Here is a 20,420-nt window from a genome sequence, read left to right on the forward strand (position 1 = left end):
CAACCCGCTCTTCATGGACAGGACCTTTTTAACCACCATGCACATCAAGGTACGATGTTCCTCTGAGACAGACGCCTATTCTCTCTTATTTTAATAGCTGCAACATGTTCGTCAAGATATCCGGCGCCTCCGGGTCTCCGGAGGCTGCCGTAGGAGTACGGCCACCCTTTGAAGGGATCTGTTTATTCGTATCCGGTTGTATACCGGATTGTTTGGGGCCTTCATTATTGGTCCCCGGGCCCTGGGCCACCGAAGTATCACCTTCGGGTAATGTCTTCATCATCCATTGCACCACCTCTTGGTTGATACGTCCATTTTGCATCATGCTTTTATATCGATATTTATTGCATTATGGGCTGTTATTACCCATTATGTCACAATACTTATGCCTATTCTCTCTTATTTTACAAGGTTTACATAAAGAGGGAGAATGCCGGCAGGTGGGATTCTGGCCTGGAAAAGGAGCAAATATTAGAGACCTATTCTGCACAGCTCCAAAAGTCCTGATACTTCATGGAAGTTTTTTTTCAGAATATATAAAAAATACTGAGCGCAAGAAGTTCACCAGGGGGCCACACCCTGCCCACGAGAGTGGGGGCGCGCCCTACCCCTGGGCGCACCCTCCCTACCTCGTGGCCCCCTGGTGGCCCTCCGATGGCCATCTTCTGCTATATGGAGTCTTTCGATGAGGAAAAAATGATAAGACATCTTTCCGAAAGAGACTCCGCCGCCACGAGGCGGAACCTTGGCGGAACCAATCTAGGGCTCCGGCGGAGCTGTTCTGCCAGGGAAACTTCCCTCCGGGAGGGGGAAATCATCGCCATCATCATCACCAACGCTCCTCTCATCAGGAGAGAGCAATCTCCATCAACATCTTCACCAGCACCATCTCCTCTCAAAACCCTAGTTCATCTCTTGTATCTAATTCTTGTCTCTAAGCCTGGGATTGGTACCTGTGGGTTGCTAGTAGTGTTAATTACTCCTTGTAGTTGATGCTAGTTGGTTTACTTGGTGGAAGATCATATGTTCAGATCCTATATGCATATTAATAACCCTCTGATTATGAACATGAATATGCTTTGTGAGTAGTTACGTTTGTTCCTGAGGACATGGGAGAAGTCTTGCTATTAGTAGTTATGTGATTTTGGTATTCGTTCGATATTTTGATGAGATGTATGTTGTCTCCCCTCTAGTGGTGTTATGTGAACGTTGACTACATAACACTTCACCATTATTTGGGCCTAGAGGAAGGCATTGGGAAGTAATAAGTAGATGATGGCTTGCTAGAGTGACAGAAGATTAAACCCAAGTTTATGCGTTCCTTCGTAAGGGGCTGATTTGGATCCACATGTTTCATGCTATGGTTGGGTTTACCTTAATACTTTTGTTGTTGTTGCGGATGCTTGCAATAGAGGTTAATCACAAGTGGGATGCTTGTCCAAGTAAGGACAACACCAAAGCACCGGTCCACCCACATACCAAATTATCAAAGTACCGAACGCGAATCATATGATCGTGATGAAACCTAGCTTGACGATAATTCCCATGTGTCCTCGGGAGCGCTTTTCTCTATATAAGAGTTTGTCCAGGCTTGTCCTTTGCTACAAAAAGGATTGGGACACCTTGCTGCACTTTATTTACTTTTGTTACTTGTTACTCGTTACAAATTATCCTATCACAAAACTATCTGTTACCTATTATTTCAGTGCTTGCAGAGAATACCTTGCTGAAATCCGCCTTCTGCTCATCGTTGGGTTCGACACTCTTACTTATCGAATGGACTACGATAGATCCCCTACACTTGTGGGTCATCAAGACTCTTTTCTGGTGTCGTTGCCGGGGAGGTTAGCGCTTGAAGGTATATCTTTAGATCTTGCAATCGGATCCTTTTATTTCTTGTTTTATCACTAGTTTAGTTCATAAAATGTCGGGGAAACTGATCCACGAACACATATGGGGCCGGCGGACCGGGCCCCTTTTGGTTCGGCGGGGGGCGGAGATAACACGAAGAGTAGATCAAGGTGAAGCACACGAGCAGTTTACCCAGCTTCGGAGCTCTCCGGAGAGATAACACTCCTACTGCTGCTTGTTTGATTATCTTGTGTTCTGCTGCGGCTGCTGCTTCCCGGTAGATCTTGACGGCACAGATAAGAGCATCCTTCTTGTCGCCAGGGACAGAGATGACACTTATCGGGCCTGGCATTTTCAGTACGTTGTACGCATAGTGAGAGGCTGCCATGAACTTGGCGAGTGCCGGACGGCCAAGGATTCCATTGTAAGGTAATGGAAAGTCAGCAACATCAAATGTGACCCTCTTAGTCCTGAAGTTCAGCTCGCTGCCAAATGTTACCGGCAACGTGATCTTTCCCTTCGGCTTGCTTCTTCCCGGGTTGATTCCTTGAAATGTACCGGTCTCTTCGAGCTCGCTGTCAGGGATCTGGAGTTTCTGGAGCACCGCGGAGGAGATTAGGTTCAAGCCGGCCCCGCCGTCAACTAGCATCTTAGTGACCTTGAGGTTGCGGATTGTTGGTGAAACCAACATCGGCAAGCACCCGACCGCAGTTATGCGATCAGGGTGGTCCTCAATATCAAAGATGATAGGCGTGCTGGACCATTTCAGAGGCTTGCGTGACTCGACGGGTGGTTCTGCTGCATTAACTTCCCGCACCCACTGCTTGAGCTGGCGGTGCGAGGTATGCAGAGAAGCACCACCGTCAACGCACAGGACCTTTGTGGCTTTCTGGAACTCCTGCTCATCAGTCTCCTCATCATCCATGTCTTCATCGTCGTCGTCATCTTCATCCTTGTCGCGGCCGCGAGGAGGTTTGTCTCCTTGTCGCTGCTTGGCCTTGCCGCGGCGTCCTCCTCGGCCGGGACGTTTCTTGCCGGATCCCCCAGCACCTTCCTGGGCCTTCTCCTTGTCGCGCCGCTCGTATTCAGCTTTCTGTTGCTCAACAAGCTGCTCGACTTTCTTACAGTTCTGGAGATCATGGCCCTTGGTGCGGTGGATCTTGTAATACTGCTTGTTGGTGCCGTCCTGCTTGTCGGCGACCGCCACCTCCGCGGCAACCTCCTTGCCGGAGTCACTAGCTTTGGCTTCCTTGGCGCCACCACCGTTGCCGGACTGCTCAACAACTAGCACCTCTTTGCCTTTCCTCTTCCTGTTGTTCCGCCGCCGGTTTTTCCTTGCCGGGGCAGCATCTTCACTGTCATATCCTCTCGCTCCTACATTCTCTCCGGGGAGTCTCCTCCCTTCCTCAGCACGTGCACACTTGTCGGCCAGTGCATATAACTCAGTGACGTCCCTGATCTTGCACATCGCCATTTCCTCCCGCATCCTGCGGTTTCGCACGTTCTGATGGAACACGCTGATCACCGCGGCAGGGTGGACGTCTGGGACTTTGTTCTGCACACTGCTGAATCTCTGAATGTACTTGCGCAGGGGCTCTCCTTCCTTCTGGGCGAGCAGATGAAGATCACTCTCCTGGCCATGAGGCTTGTGTCCGCCTGTGAAGGCGCCGACAAACTGATGGCACAGATCAGCCCAAGAGGATATGCAGTTGTCCGGCAAGTGCATGAGCCAGGACCTGACGTTGGGCTTGAGCACCAGCGGGAAGTAGTTGGCAAGAATCTTGTCATCCCGTCCCCCAGCAGCATGCACCGCAATGGTGTAAATGCTGAGGAACTCCGACGGATGCGTCTTGCCGTCGTACTTCTCCGGTACGTCTGGCTTGAAGTTCTTCGTGCTGGGCCACTGGACTTGCCACAGCTCACGAGTGAACGCAGGGCAACCTACCGCGTACGGCAGATCGCCTGGTTCCCCTGGCGCATGCATGTCAACAGAGGGCCCAGCGCGCTTGTTGGATTGACGTTGCACTTCTCTTTGGCGCTCAATGCGAGTTCGAGCGTCTTCTTGTTGTCGATCATGAAGAACTTGGCGCTGATCGCGACGAGCTCGTGGACCCGACGATGCGGTGGAGTCGCTGTCGAGGTGGATCCGGCGAGTCGGCGATCTTGGCCTTCGGGGCGGTGATTGCATGGTAGTTGCACCTCCACCCGTTTCGTTGCCACTGGCTCGCGCCCGGCAACCCTGCCGCGGCGGTGACGCGCTCGGCCACCATGGAGTGTCGCCGTTGGCGTAGCCGATGAGACTCTGAATGGTGGCCCTCCATTCGTCGATCTTGTCCGACGTCGAAGGGTAATCTAGGAGCAGTTGAGCTCGCGCCAAAGCTTCTGCTGGAGTGGTGGGTGGCAGTGGCAGACGGCGCGAGGAGCGGGACGTGCTCGGACTTCTAACTATGTTAGAAGGAGCAGTATCCCGTCCAGGCGACCGTGCCCCGCTCGTGCTAGCAAGCTGGCGTGCATGCTGGTCTTGAGCGCCCCGAGATCCACCAGCTTGGTCTTGGCCTATCATGCGTATGGCACTGCAAGTGCCATGACGCTGTTGGTCTTGCGCCTCCTGAGAGTGGCGCGGAACATGTACAGTCGCCGAGGTTTGTGCAGCCTTGTCCTTGGACCTGGCAGCATCATAAGCTTCCTAGTCGACGTCCATTCTTCCGCCGGCGTCCATTGCACCACCCGTTTGCTCCAACGGTGGCGGAAGTGACGTGGACGGAGCGGCTGCCGCCGAAGTCTTCTTCTTTGGTGGCATGTTGATGAACGGAATGAAGATCTAGCTCGTGTGAACACCGGATCAGGTTCACACAATCTCGACGCCCCCTACCTGGCGCACCAAAGATGTCGGGGAAACTGATCCACGAACACCTATGGGGCCGGCGGACCGGGCCCCTTTCGGTTCGGCGGGGGGCGGAGATCACACGAAGAGCAGATCGAGGCGAAGCACACGAGCAGTTTACCCAGCTTCAGAGCTCTCCGGAGAGATAAGTTGTTTGCTCACAAAATCCCTATGCATAGGAAGTGGGTTAGACTTAAATGTGCTAGTCATATTATTCATGATGCTCTCTTTATGTTTCTATTCTTACCCTTTATGTGAGCATCATTGAAATCATCATACCTAGCTAGGGGCGTTAAACGTTAGCGCTTATTGGGAGGCAACCCAATTTTATTCCTTTCTTTTTGCCTCTGTTATTATTGAGTTTTATGTTTTAATTAGTGTTTGTTCCAAGTAGAACCGTTGGGAAGACTTCGGGAAAGTCTTGTTGATCTTGCTGTAAACAACATAAACTTTAGCGCTCACAAGATTTTCTGCCATTCTTTATTGGAGAGCGATATTTAGTTAATTTTTTTTGAAGATGATTAATAGATAAATTCCTCACGTCTAGAAATTTATTTAGAATTTTTGGGGTTCCAGAAGTTTGCGTTAGTTACAGACTACTACAGACTATTCTGTTTTTGACAGATTCTGTTTTTCATGTGTTGTTTGCTTATTTTGATGAATCTATGGCTAGTAAAATATTTTATAAACCATAGAGAAGTTGGAATAAAGTAGGTTTAACACCAATATAAATAAAGAATGAGTTCATTACAGTAACTTGAAGTGGTGTTTTGTTTTCTTTCGCTAACGGAGCTTACGAGTTTTCTGTTAAGTTTTGTGTTGTAAAGTTTTCAAGTTTTGGGTAAAGATTCGATGGACTATGGAATAAGGAGTGGCAAGAGCCTAAGCTTGGGGATGAACAAGGCACCCCAAGGTATTATTCAAGTACAATCAAAATCCTAAGCTTGGGGATGCCCCGGAAGGCATCCCCTCTTTTGTCTTTGTTCATCGGCAACTTTACCTGGAGCTATATTATTATTCACCACATGATATGTGTTTTGTTTGGAGCCTCATTTTATTTTTTTTGTTTGTTGTTTGAATAAAATACCAAGATCTAAAATTATTAAATGTTAGAGAGTCTTCACATGGTTGCATAATTATTCGACTACTCATTGATCTTCACTTATATCTTTTGGAGTAGTTTGTCATTTCCTCTAGTGCTTCACTTATATCTTTTTAGAGCACGGTGGTGGTTTTATTTTATAGAAATAATTGATCTCTCATGCTTCACTTATATTATTTTGAGAGTCTTTAGAACAGCATGGTAGTTTCTTTGGTTATGAAACTAGTCCTAATATGATGGGCATCCAAGAGGGATATAATAAAAACTTTCACATAGGGTGCATTGAATACTAAGACAAGTTCGATACTTGATAATTGTTTTGAGATATGGAGATGGTGATATTAGAATCATGCTAGTTGAGTAGTTGTGAATTTGAGAAATTCCTGTATTGATGTTTGTGATTCCCGTAGCATGCACGTATGGTGAACCGTTATGTTAAGAAGTCGAAGCATGATGTATTTATTGATTGTTCTCCTTATGAGTGGCGGTCGGGGACGAGCGATGGTCTTTTCCTACCAATCTACCCCCCTAGGAGCATGCGCGTAGTACTTTGTTTCGATAACTAATTAGATTTTTGCAATAAGTATGTGAGTTCTTTATGACTAATGTTGAGTCCATGGATTATACACACTCTCACCCTTCCACCATTGCTAGCCTCTCTTGTATCGCGCAACTTTCGCCCGTACCTTAAACCCACCATATATCTTCCTCAAAACAGCCACCATACCTACCTATCATGGCATTTCCATAGCCATTCCAAGATATATTGCCATGCAACTTTCCACCGTTCCGTTTATTATGACACGCTTCATCATTGTCATATTGCTTGCATGATCATGAAGTTGACATTGTATTTGTGGCAAAGCCACCGTTCATAATTCTTTCATACATGTCACTCATGAGTCATTGCACATCCTAGTACACCACCGGAGGCATTCATATAGAGTCATACTTTGTTCTAGTATCGAGTTGTAAATAAATAGAAGTGTATGAACCATTTTGAGGATTACTTTATGTAACCTGTTTGCAAGCAATTTGGTGATGAGTTTGAGGCAGCAATTGAGTAGGGATAAAGGTCTGAAATCATTAGCAGTACTGGGAGAAGGCCCCTTGGGAACTAGAGTTATGAAAGAAGTGTTGATGCTCTCTAGAAAAATTTGCCCAGCATAGAACTCATGTATCAATCTAGTGACATCAGGTTTTATAATATCCCAGCAGCTGTTAAAAAACTCATTGTTAAATCCATCAGGTCCAGGAGACTTGTCTAGGGGCAATTGCTTGACAACTTCATTGATTTCTTCCTCAGTGAAAGGAATTTCCAACTGTTCAAAATCTGAAGGACTAGCTTGATGTTGCAGCAGAGAAGGCAAATGGAAGTGCATGGTGGTTTGCTGTGACCTTTCTAATCTGTTCTTGAAGGCATTCCACAGCATGGCAACTTTCCCTGTATGGTCTGTTATTTCCACTTGGTCCTCATTTTTTAGCATAGCAATGTGATTATGCCTGTGATTTATAGAGGCCTTTGTATGAAAAAATTTGTGTTTTCATCACCAAGCTTAACACCCTTGATCTTACCTCTCTGCTTCCAATAAATTTTTTGGTTCCTCAGTAATGTAAGCAAATGTTCTTTTAGAATCACCCTGCAATTCAACTCAAAATCTCCCAAGTCTCTGAATTCTTCCAACAAGTCAAACAAGAAAATAGCCTCATTAAATGCAGCAATTTTGGATTTCAAGCAAGACAGGTTTTTGGCCCAAAGTTTAAGAGCCCTTCTAAGGTTTTTGAACTTGGCATTTAGGCTTTTTGCTGCATCAAGATTACCCACAGGAATATTCCAGGCTGCAGAGTGGACGCCGGGGCCGAAGTGACCACCGGCGGTGGAGTCGCCTAGGAGTCGCCCAGGGGTACCGGTCCAAGGGTTTCGGGATTAGCTTCAAGATTTTCAACATGTAGAGAGGAAACTTGATATTATTGCAATTCTTACAAGCATATGTTCCTCCCTCATAATAATTTTCAGTAGCATCATGAATGGATTCAACAATATAACTATCATATAAAGCACTATTTTCTTGATACACAAGCATAGAATTTTTATTACTCTCCACATAAGCAAAATTCTTCTCATTAATAATAGCGGGAGAAAACTCAACAAAATAATTATCATGTGAGGAATAATCCAATTTAAAACTAAAATCATGATGACAAGTTTCATGGATATCATTATTCTTTATAGCATACAAGTCATCACAATAATCATCATAGATAGCAACTTTGTTCTCATAATCAATTGGAACCTCTTCCGGAATAGTGGATTCATCACAAAAAAAGTCATGACCTCTCCAAATCCACTTTCATCAATATAATCATCATAAATAGGAGGCATGCTTTCATCATAATAAATTTGCTCATCAAAACTTGGGGGACAAAAAATATCATCTTCATCAGACATAGCTTCCCCAAGCTTGTGGCTTTGCATATCATTAGCATCATGGATATTCAAGGAATTCATACTAACAACATTGCAATCGTGCTCATCATTCAAAGATTTAGTGCCAAACATTTTAGTGCATTATTCTTCTAACACTTTCGCACAATTTTCCTTTCCATCATACTCACGAAAGATATTAAAAAGATGAAGCATATGAGGCAAACTCAATTCATTTTTTTTTGTAGTTTTCTTTTATAATCCAAACTAGTGATAAAACAAGAAACAAAAAGATTCGATTGCAAGATCTAAAGATATACCTTCAAGCGCTAACCTCCCCGGCAACGACGCTAGAAAAGAGCTTGATGTCTACTACACAACCTTCTTGTAGACGTTGTTGGGCCTCCAAGTGCAGAGGTTTGTAGGACAGTAGCATGTTTCCCTCAAGTGGATGACCTAAGGTTTATCTATCCGTAGGAGGCGTAGGATGAAGATGGTCTCTCTCAAGCAACCCCGCAACCTAATAACAAAGAGTCTCTTGTGTCCCCAACCCACCCAATACAATGGTAAATTGTATAGGTGAACTAGTTCGGCGAAGAGATGGTGATACAACTGCAATATGGATAGTAGATATAGTTTTTTGTAATCTGAAAATATAAACAGCAAGGTAACTAATGATAAAAGTGAGCACAAACGGCATTGCAATGCGTTGAAACAAGGCCTAGGGTTCATACTTTCACTAGTGCAAGTTCTCTCAACAATAATAACATAATTGGATCATATAAGTATCCCTCAACATGCAACAAAGAGTCACTCCCAAGTCACTAATAGCGGAGAACAAACGAAGAGATTATGGTAGGGTACAAAACCACCTCAAAGTTATTCTTTCGAATCAATCCGTTGGGCTATTCCTATAAGTGTCACAAACAGCCCTAGAGTTCATACTAGAATAACACCTTAAGACACTTATCAAAACCCTAATGTCACCTAGATACTCCAATGTCACCTCAAGTATCCGTGGGTATGATTATACGATATGCATCACACAATCTCAGATTCATCTATTCAACCAACACATAGAACCTCAAAGAGTGCCCCAAAGTTTCTACCGGAGAGTCAAGACGAAAACGTTTGCCAAACCCTAGGCATAGGTTCATGGGCGGAACCCGCAAGTTGATCACCAAAACATACATCAAGTGGATCAACAGAATATCCCATTGTCACCACGAGTATCCCACGCAAGACATACATCAAGTGTTCTCAAATCCTTAAAGACTCAATCCGATAAGATAAACTCAAAGAGAAAACTCAATCCATTACAAGAGAGTAGACAGGGAGAAACATCATAGGATCCAAATATAATAGCAAAGCTCGCGATACATCAAGATCGTATCACGTCAAGAACACGAGAGAGAGAGATCAAACACATAGCTACTGGTACATACCCTCAGCCCCGAGGGAGAACTACTCCCTCCTCGTCATGGAGAGCGTCGGGATGATGAAGATGGCCACCGGAGAGGGATTCCCCCTCCGGCAGGGTGCCAGAACGGGTCTAGATTGATTTTCCTTTTTTGTGATACTCTAAAACAAGGAAAAAACAGAAACTGGCACTGGGCTCTGGGCTCTGGGTTAATAGGTTAGTCCCAAAAATCATATAAAATAGCATATAAATGCATATAAAACATCCAAGGTTGATAATATAATAGCATGGAACAATCAAAAATTATAGATACGTTGGAGATGTATCATTGGTCGGGGGAGACCCTCCGCGACGACACCTCGAAGTCGTCCGCCCTATTGGGTGGAGAAGCCGGTGGAGGCGTCTCACTTTCGATCTTCTCAGGGAGAAGGTCCCCCGAAGAATAGGATTGTTGTAGAAGACTGCGTGCTGAGCTGCAAAGAACATATATTCCAGGCATTACAAGAAACGAATGGGATATGTTTAAAACATCCTTGTTTACTTACGATTTGGCCTAAGGCTTGTCCTCGTCATGAGACTGTGCTTCGACGTCCTCCAAGCCCGAGCCACCCAACAGAGGCATCTTGCCTCTCTTAGGAGCCTGTTTCTCCAAATCTTCGGAGGCGGCCTGAGGGAGTCTTGGATTAGGGGGTCTCCGGACAGCCGGACTATATCCTTTGGCCGAACTGTTGCACTATGAAGATACAAGATTGAAGACTTCGTCCCGTGTCCAGATCGGACTCTCCATGGCGTGGAAGGCAATCTTGGCAATACGGATATGTAGATCTCCTCCCTTGTAACTGACTTTGTGTAACCCTAGCCCCCTCTGGTGTCTATATAAACCGGAGGGTTTAGTCCGTAGGACAACAGACAAACATACCATAGCTAGCTTCTAGGGTTTAGCCTCTACGATCTCGTGGTAGATCAACTCTTGTAATACTCATATCATCAAGATCAATCAAGCAGGACGTAGGGTATTACCTCCATCGAGAGGGCCCGAACCTGGGTAAACATCGTGTCCCCTGCCTCCTGTTACCATCCACCTTAGACGCACAGTTCGGGACCCCCTACCCGAGATCCGCCGGTTTTGACACCGACATTGGTGCTTTCATTGAGAGTTCCACTGTGTCGTCACCATAAGGCTTGATGGCTCCTTCGATCATCTATAACGATGCGGTCCAGGGTGAGGTTTTCCTCCCCGGACAGATCCTCGTATTCGGTGGCTTCGCACTGCGGGCCAACTCGATTGGCCATCTGGAGCAGATCGAGAGCTACGCCCCTGGCCGTCAGGTGAGGTTCGAAAACATAAACTACACTGCCGACATCTGCAAAGACTTGATCTTCGACGGATTCGAGCCCATGTCAGGTGTGCCGCACAATCACGGCGAGCATGACGTAACTCTGCCGTCGGACAGTGTTCGGGAGATCGCATCTGCCACTACTCTGGCCCTCAATCCGGAGCAAATTGCACCATCCGAGGACGGGGGAATAGACCCCGCCATGGAGGCCGCACTCTTAGTGGCGATAGAGCCAGATACTAACTTCACCCCTTACGAGAGCCATGTCGCCGAACCGTTGGATTCATCCCGGCTACGGGCTCCGTACCGCCTGCATCCGCGCCCATCGAATCTGACTGGGCACCGATCATGGAGTTTACCTCCGCAGATATCTTTCAGCACTTGGCTTTCGGCGATGTGCTAAATTCAGTAAGATCTCTCTCCTTGTCAGGAGAACCTTGGTCGAACTATGTCCGGCTGGAATGGGATGCGGACGACGAAGAAATTCGCTCCCCACCTACCACCCACTTAGTAGCTACTGTCTGCGATGTAACTAACATGCTCGACTTCGACTCCGAAGACATCGACGATATGGATGACGATGCAGGAGACAAATAGGAACTAGTGCCCACAGGGCGCTAGACAGCCACTTCATCACATGACAAATACATGGTGGATACACCCAAAGGAGGCAATGGCGACGAGACAACGGAGGATGACCCCTCCAAGAAGCAAACCAAGCGCCAACATCAGCGATGCTGCTCTAAGTCCCGCCATAGCAAAAATAGCGATAATAGCGCAAGAGAAAATAACACTCCAGTCGACTCCAGAGGAGGCGACGACCACATTGACCTAGTGGCAGAGCACGATGAAACTGCAAACGGCGAACTTAGTACGGATCTGAAGTCCGAACATGGTGACGTCGAGGATAAACCTCATCAACCCCTCTCTGGGGAAGAAAATAGTCCGGACGAAGATGCACGCATCATCCCGGAAACGCACTTGGAACAAGAGAACATCCACAGAAGGCTTATTGTCTAAAGAAGTAGAAGCAAAGGCTTAAAGCTGCACAAAATACGCTCAACAACAGATGGAACAAAGTGCTCGACAACGAAGAAAAGTATGGTGGAAGTTACCACACAAAGAGCTATCCAAAGCGCAAGCTATTACCTGAATTCAACGATGAGGCCGTAGAGCCCACACAGCCGAAAAATAGAACGGCCAATCGGCCGGATCAACCACCTTGTGACCGCGATTGAGCGGCTAACAAGGCCGCACATAAGTCAACACACGATCTACGAGAGGACTTGCGCCAAAAATCCAGTATGACCAGATCCATCTATGGATCTAGGAAGCGCGCTCTGGCACAAAATCAAAACCCAATACTACAACCGTCCGAACGCCATGATACGTCCAAATACAGGGGTGCCGCACACCCCCTATGTTTCACCAATGAGGTGCTTGACCACGAATTTCCAGAAGGATTCAAACCAGTGAACATAGAGGCGTACGATGGGACCATAGACCCTGGGGTCTGGATTGAGGACTTTATCCTCCATATCCATGTGGCTCGCGGAGACGATCTCCACACCATCAAGTACTTTCCCCTCAAGTTTAAAGGACCAGCTCGGCACTGGCTGAAAAGCCTCCCCGAAAACTCAATTGGAAGTTGGGAGGAGCTCGAGGATGCTTTTTGGGCTAATTTTCAAGGGAGCTATGTCCGACCTCCGGATGCAGACGATTTAAGTAATATAATTCAGCAGCCCGGAGAGTCAGCCCGAAAGCTTTGGAATAGGTTTCTCACTAAGAAGAACCAAATCGTTGACTGCCCGGACGCCGAGGCCTTAGCAGCTTTCAAACACAGCGTCCGAGACGAATGGCTCGCCAGAAACCTCGGCCAAGAAAATCCGAGAACAATGGCAGCCCTGACAAGCCTCATGACCCTCTTGTGCGTGGGCGAAGATAGCTGGTTAGCCCACAGTAGCACCAGCGACCCAAGCACTTTCGAAGTCAGGGATGGCACTGGAGAGCCATGATGCAGTAAAAACAAGCATCGAAATAAAGAAGATAGCCCAGATAATACGGCGGTAAACGATAGATTTAGGGGCTCTCGACCAAGTCAGTGGAAAAAGCCTTTCAAAGGCAGCAGAGATGGACCATCCAGCCTAAACAAGATTCTAGACAAACTATGTTAGATTCATGGCACCCCTAATAAACCTGCAAATCACACCACAGAGAATGCTGGGTCTTCAAGCAGGCCGGTAAGCTAAACACCGAACACAAGGGGAGGGAGACACCAAGCGAAGACTAGGACGAACCTCGCCAGCAAAGCACTGGAGAACAGGAAAAGTTCGCACCAGAGGTTAAAACAGTAAACATGATCCACGTGACAAAGAGGAGAAGCAAACATGCACTCTGATACATACGGACCGTAGAGCCCGTCACCCCTTAGTTCAACCCCTGGTTGGCCTGCCCGATCACCTTTGATCGCAGGGATCACCCGACAAGCATCCGGCATGAAGCATTGGCTGCCTTGATGTTAGACCCAATAATAAACGGATACCATCTCACATGAGTCCTTATGGACGGCGGGAGTGGTCTAAATCTGATATATCAGGACACAGCCCGCAAAATGGGGATAGACCTGACAAAAATAAGCCACAGTAATACTACCTTCAAGGGAGTAATACCAGGCCCAGAGGCCCGCTGTACGGGCTCTCTATTACTAGAGGTTGTATTCGGTTCTCCCGACAACTTCCGAAGCGAAAAGTTAACATTCGACATCGCTCCATTCCGAAGCAGCTATCAAGCACTACTCGGAAGAGCGGCTTTCTCTTGTTTTAATGTGGTACCACATTACGCTTCTCTTAAGCTTAAGATGCTGGGTCCACGCGGCACCATCACAGTTAGTGGAAATATTGAGCGTTCTCTACGCGCGGAAGAATGTGTGGCGGCTTTAACAACCCTGCACTAGACGGCCTCACCAACCAGAATAAATGACAGGTCGTCAAGACCGCGGACACGGTTGGACGAGTTTGGCGCATCACCAGATATACCTGAGACTAGTTTGATGGTTAAACCCTCATAGAAAGTACCATGGGCTTCACGCGTGTAATCAGGACTAGTTCGGCTCAACTTGACTTATCTTGAATTTTATTGGTTTATCTAGAATGACCAATTTTTTTCTTTGGCATGACAAATTTCACCTAATTTATTCTGTTTTACAGATGACAATCGTGCTACACCCGTCCAGGACATGGCACAACGGAGACACAGCCGCAGACGTGCAGCAGGGACCCGCTCAAAGGTTTCTTTTCAGATTAAGACCCTGTGTAAACCTTTTTTTACTGTCTCTTGTTGATCACATCCTCCGAATACTCAATACAACCGAGAAGGATGCTGACGTTATTGGCATTTAGCCACGTCAGAATATTGCACTTACCTGGACACGCGGGGTTTATTATTAAGGGCATTGTTCAGTCCAGAATATGTTATAAAGACCGAATACCTTAGGGAGTGTTCGGCGTCGCGAGTTTGGCCTTATATGCATCAGCTCCGAATCATGTCTTTGGTCAAATGTTGGGTTCGCCGGCTCCCGGGGTTTGCTACCTTACGTTCTTCTCTATCGGCTAAGGAAGCACCGGGAGAACTACTGCGATTGTGCCCTGGTTCATCCGGATGAGCACCTCAGTAGAGAAAGCCGAAAACTGACTGTCATGATAAAGCGCGAGACTGGTCAAACACTCGATGACTTAACGGAATCTTCATGATTCCTCCGCATTCACGAAGGGCCGTTTCCCGGTCATGTACGTACGCGCATCGTACTAGGAGGAGCGCGGAGGTGCCAGGGGCTATATAGTAGTCCCACCGTCAAACTCCTATGGCTAAGTGAAAGTGTTAAAGCAATATAGTCCGATTGCCTCGTTCGCTGCGCTACCACCTCCTTAATGGACCAAGATGTTGGATCAAGTGTGAATACGCGTTCTTTGCGAACACCCCCGCATTATATGCGTGGGGGCTGAAGCCGACGACAGGAAACTTTTAGGTTATATACATATATGCATAAACAGCCGCACAGGAGGCATCATAATACTTTCAGATAAAAGTATAAACACAGCCTTTATAATTCAATAAAACATTGTTTTTACAATGGGAATACATGTCACTAGAACATTATATTCTTCGAGCACTGAGCCTCTATTGAACGAGCGCCTTCAAGGACTTCTTCAAAGTAGTGCTCGACAGATACTCGGCCTACGGCCGAACTCTAGGTTGCAATAGCGGTGGCTTCCATCTCGGCCGAGTTTGTTTTGACACGGGCAAGTACCATACGCGCACCCTCTATGCATGCCGACCTCTTCATAGCGTCGATGTGCGCCACAACACCAAGGAACTGTTGCACTAAACTAAAATAACTATTCAGCCTTGGCCCTTCCGGCCACAGATGATCCACAACAGACCTCATGGCAACCCCGGACAACCTATGGAGCTCGGCCCTCTCGGCCATTCGCTCATTCAATAGCAGCGGACGCACTGGAACATGGAATTGTGACCAGAACATCTTTTCCACTTCACGATCTTTTTGATCCTTGAAGTATTCGGCCACATCAACAGCACTTGCTGCCAAATCCACGTATGCATCTGCCAAACTCCATAGTTGATCAAGAGGGGCATACTTAGGATCTCCGTAGTTCGTCCGCAACAAAAAGGGCTTCCCAGCTGCGATATCTCCAGCTTGACGCAGCTCCTCCTTCGCCGCTCTGATTTTGGAGCGGGCTTCCTTGGCTGCTACCATGGCCTTATCCAGGTCCGCCGCCTTCGCTTGGCTTTCTTTTTCAAGAAGCTGGTACCGGTCGGTGGCATCTTTCAACTCAACGGCCATCTTGGCTATTTTTTCCTTGCTTTGGCAATGCGCAGCCTGTTTGGCCCTCAGCTCTTCGACCGCCTTTAGAGCGGCCGCATCACTATCCCTGGCTTGTTCCTTGGCTCGGGCAAGTTCCGCCCGAAGGGTCTCCACGGCGGCAGCTCCATCTGCAGTCACAACATATTAAAGATACTAGCATCATGCTCCTCTTACAATTTGTTGATCAACGGAGAAATCACATACCCTGTGCCTCGTCGAGCCGCTTGTTAACAAGCACGATGTTGGCATCTGCCACATCAAGTTTCCGCTTCAGCTTGGCAAACTCACCAGTTCAGCTAGCCACCGGACCTTTAGCAATCTGCACATAAAGGCAGCCTGATTATTACCTGGGACTCTGATCCTCTGTTTGCAGCCGCTCTCGACGGCAACCAGAGTCTCAGGGGCTACTATATGCATAGGGCACACCTAACGTATGTGGTACTGGCAAAAATATACACTATTTCATGTACCTCAAAGCCTTTCAGCAGACTCATAAAATCTTCATGCTACCCGCGTTCGTCGGATGAAATCCTATCAATCACCGTACCCATTAGCGTACGATGCGCTTCTGAGATGGCCACTTTCTCCAGAAGATCCTTCAGTGCGTCCGATCACACACTGGGCGGTTCCGGACTCTTTCTATTGATCTCTTTAGGAGCCGAATACTGAGGACTTCGGGTGGCCAAAGGATTACACTGTAGCCTTGGCGGATCAGGAGAAACCCTCCGCGACGACACTTCAGGGTCGCCCGCCTCATGAGGCGGGGTGGCATGGGGAGGGGTTTCGCTCTCCATCATCTCCGGAAGAAGATCCCCCGAAGACGAACTCTGTTGAGAAGGGCTATGATCCGAACTACAAGATATAAGCTTCGGTTATTGTCTTCACAAGAAAGGTAGGATATTTTCACTATTAAGTACCTTTTTGTTTACTTACAGCTTGATCGAGGGCTGATCCCCTTGTGGGTACTGTGCGGCAAGAGTACCCTCCGAGGCAGGACCCTTTGGCGAAGATTTCTTCCCCCGTTTGGAATCCTTTGTCTCCGGGTCTTCAGAGGTGGTCCTCTTCCTTCCTTGGGAGAGGGAATGTCAGATTCTTCTCCCTAGTTATCCTCCTTCGCGGAGGTGCTAATTCCCCTGGTTTGGACAAATAGTGAGTGAGGCCCGCTTTCGGCCTCTGTATTCCCCCCTTTATCTTCCCCTGAGGGCGCCTGATAAGTCACCAGCTCGAGCATTCTGGGTAGTACTGGATTGGCCGAGCCATCAGGAAGGGGGGCCAAACACCTGATCATCTTCGCCTTTGTTACCCAGTCCTGGTCAAGGAGCGACTTTTCAGAATGATGTTGTGATAAATAAAAAGACAGTGCGTTCGGCCAAGGGATTACTTACTTGGGTATCTGGGCGATTACAGCTCAGACCTGCATCCTTGGTGGTGTCCGAACACTTTATTTGGGGTCCGAAGAACAATTTGTACATCTCTTCGAGCGTCATGCCGAGGAAGTGCTGAATAGCTCACGGTCCTTCCGGGTTGAATTCCCACATACGGAGGGGTCGACGTTTGCAAGGCTGGACTCGACGAACTAGCATGACTTGCATTACCATGACCAGGCTGACATCTCTCTCAAGAAGATCTCGGATGTGACTTTGCAATATCGGCACATCATTTACTAGCCCCCAGTTCAGCCCCTTGTTGATCCATGACGTTAATTGTGGTGGAGTGCCCGAGCGAAAGGCTGGGGCGGCTACCCACTTGGTACTCCAGGGAGCCGTGATGTAAAACCACTCCTGCTGCCATAAACTGGACACCTCAGGGAAGGAACCCTCTGGCCATGGAACATCAGTGCTTTTGCTTATTAGGGCACCTCTGCACTCTGCGTGTCGCCCCTCGATCATCTTCGGCTTCACATTGAAAGTCTTGAGCCACAGGCCGAAGTTTGGGTTAATGCGGAGAAAGGCCTCACACATGACGATGAACGACGAGATGTGAAGGAGGGAATCCGAGGCCAGATCATGGAAATCTAGCCCATAATAAAACATGATCCACCTAACAAAGGGATCCAGAGCGAGGCCTAGCCCTCGGAGGAAGTGAGAGACGAATACGACACTCTCGTTGGGTTCGGGAGTGGGGATGACCTGCCCTTGGGCATGCAGCCTATGCAAAATTTCGGCGGTCAGATACCTGGCCTCTCTTAGCTTCTTGATGTCTTCCTCTGTGACAGAGGAGGGCATCCACCGACCTTGAAGGTTGGATCCGGACATGGTTGAAGGTCCGAAGCTCTTGACGTGAGCCTTGTGTGCTGGAACTCGAGGCGGGGGAAGGATTCGATTCAGAACGAGAGGGAAAAAACAATAAGCCTTGGCCTCTTTATAAAGAGGGTGAATATCAAGCGTCCTCCTCGTGGCCGTTTGGGACTTGCCTAAAATCGAGGAGTCATACCAACAGGCACGATTGGGTTACCCACGTCCGTATTGATGAGAATCCCGTAATAAGGGGGACACGATCTCTGCTTCGATAAGACGTGTCAAGAAAACTGCCTCACGATATGTGCAGTGCTAGTTGATGAAAACGGTTCGAATAATGACCGGGCCGTGGCATGGTGTCATGATGTCAAATGTGTCAGCAGATTAGATTTGTGGAAATATTATTCTCTCTACGGTGGTATGTGGAACTTGTTTTGTAGAGCCAGACACTATCCTTGTGTTCAAAATCTTCTATCGAATATTCGGAGGAAGAACCCGCCTTGCAATACCGAAGACAAATCTGTGTGCCGGACTCATCCTCATTGAAGCCTGGTTCAGGGGCTACTGAGGGAGTCCTGGATTAGGGGGTCTCCGGACAGCCGGACCATATCCTTTGGCCGGACTGTTGGACTATGAAGATACAAGATTCAAGACTTTGTCCCGTGTCCGGATGGGACTCTCCTTGGCGTGTAAGGCAAGCTTGGCAATACGGATATATAGATCTCCTCCCTTGTAACCGATTTTGTGTGACCCTAGCCCCCTCCGGTGTCTATATAAAACGGAGGGTTTAGTCCGTAGGACAATAGACAATCATACCACAGGCTAGCTTCTAGGGTTTAGCCTCTATGATCTCGTGGTAGATCAACTCTTGTAATGCTCATATCATCAAGATCAATCAAGTAGGACGTACGGTATTACCTCCATCAAGAGGGCCCGAACTTGGGTAAACATTGTGTCCCCTGCCTCCTGTTACCATCCACCTTAGACGCACAGTTTGGGACCCCCTACTCGAGATCCGCCGGTTTTGACACCGACACGACCCTTTTCTTCCCATGAGGGGAGGAGAAAGTGGCCCCCCTTTACTTTTGTCTTCGGATGAGGGAATTTTGATTCCTGCAGACACAATGTATGATGTACCCTTGGAATAGGGGCCATCTTTGGTTCTCCCACTCTCCGTCTCGCCCTCCTTCACAAGCATCTAGTATGGTGCCAGGGCCAGCATCCTTGTTAGAACAGGATTCGCGGGGCCTTCAGGAAGAGGGACCGAACACATAATTAGTTTCGCCTTCTTTATCCAGCCCTGGAAGAAGATAGCTTGCTCAATTCCATATTATGGTATGCATAATTACAAAGTGTTTAGGAGAGAATTGCTTACCGGGGTATCCGGACGGTTGCAGTTAAGGCTAGCGTCCTCAGTAGTGTCCGGCCAATGTTTTCTCTTCCCGAAAAACAACTTCCACATCCCTTCGTGTGTAGTGCCGAAGAAGTGTTGGAGGGGTCATGATCCTTCTTGATTAAGCTCCCACATACGGCGAGACCTGCGCTGGCATGGCAGGATTCGGCAAACTAGCATCACTTGAATCACATTGACAAGATCAATGTCTCTCTCAAGGAGGGTTCGGATGCGGCTCTATAGAGTCTGCACTTCATGAACTGATCCCTCGTCCATCCCCTTGTTAATCCATGATGCAAGCTGTGGCGGAGGGCCAGAACAAAACGCAAGTATAGCTGCCCACTTCGTACTATGGAGTTCCGTGACATAAAACTACTCTCGCTGCCATTGGTTGGAGGCTTCGATGAAAGAGCCTTTTGTCCAGGGAATGTTGGTAAGTTTACTCACTACAACACCACCGCACTCTGCCTGTTCCCCATCAATTACCTTCGGCTTCACACTAAAGGTCTTGAGCCATAAGCCAAAGTGTGGGGGGATTGGAGGAAGGCCTCACATGTGATGATAAACACCGACACGTGGAGGAAGGAGTCCGGATCTAGATCATGGAAATCTAGTCAGTAATAAAACATTAGCCCCGGACGAAGGGGTGAAGATTGAACCCTAGCCCTCGGAGGAAGTGGGAGATGAATACGACCCTCTCGCCAAACATGGGAATCAGAATAACCTATCCTTCAGTAGGAAGCCTGTGGTGTATCTCCGCGGTCAAGTATCTGGCCTCCCAAAGCTTTGCAATATCCTCCTCTGTAATGGAGGAAGCTACCCATCGGCCTTGAGGGCTAGGTCCGGACATGATGGGGAGGCTTGAAGCAATGAAGTCGAACCTTGGGTG

Source organism: Triticum aestivum, chromosome 3A (assembly GCF_018294505.1).
Source record: "Triticum aestivum cultivar Chinese Spring chromosome 3A, IWGSC CS RefSeq v2.1, whole genome shotgun sequence".
Classification (NCBI taxonomy): Eukaryota; Viridiplantae; Streptophyta; class Magnoliopsida; order Poales; family Poaceae; genus Triticum; species Triticum aestivum.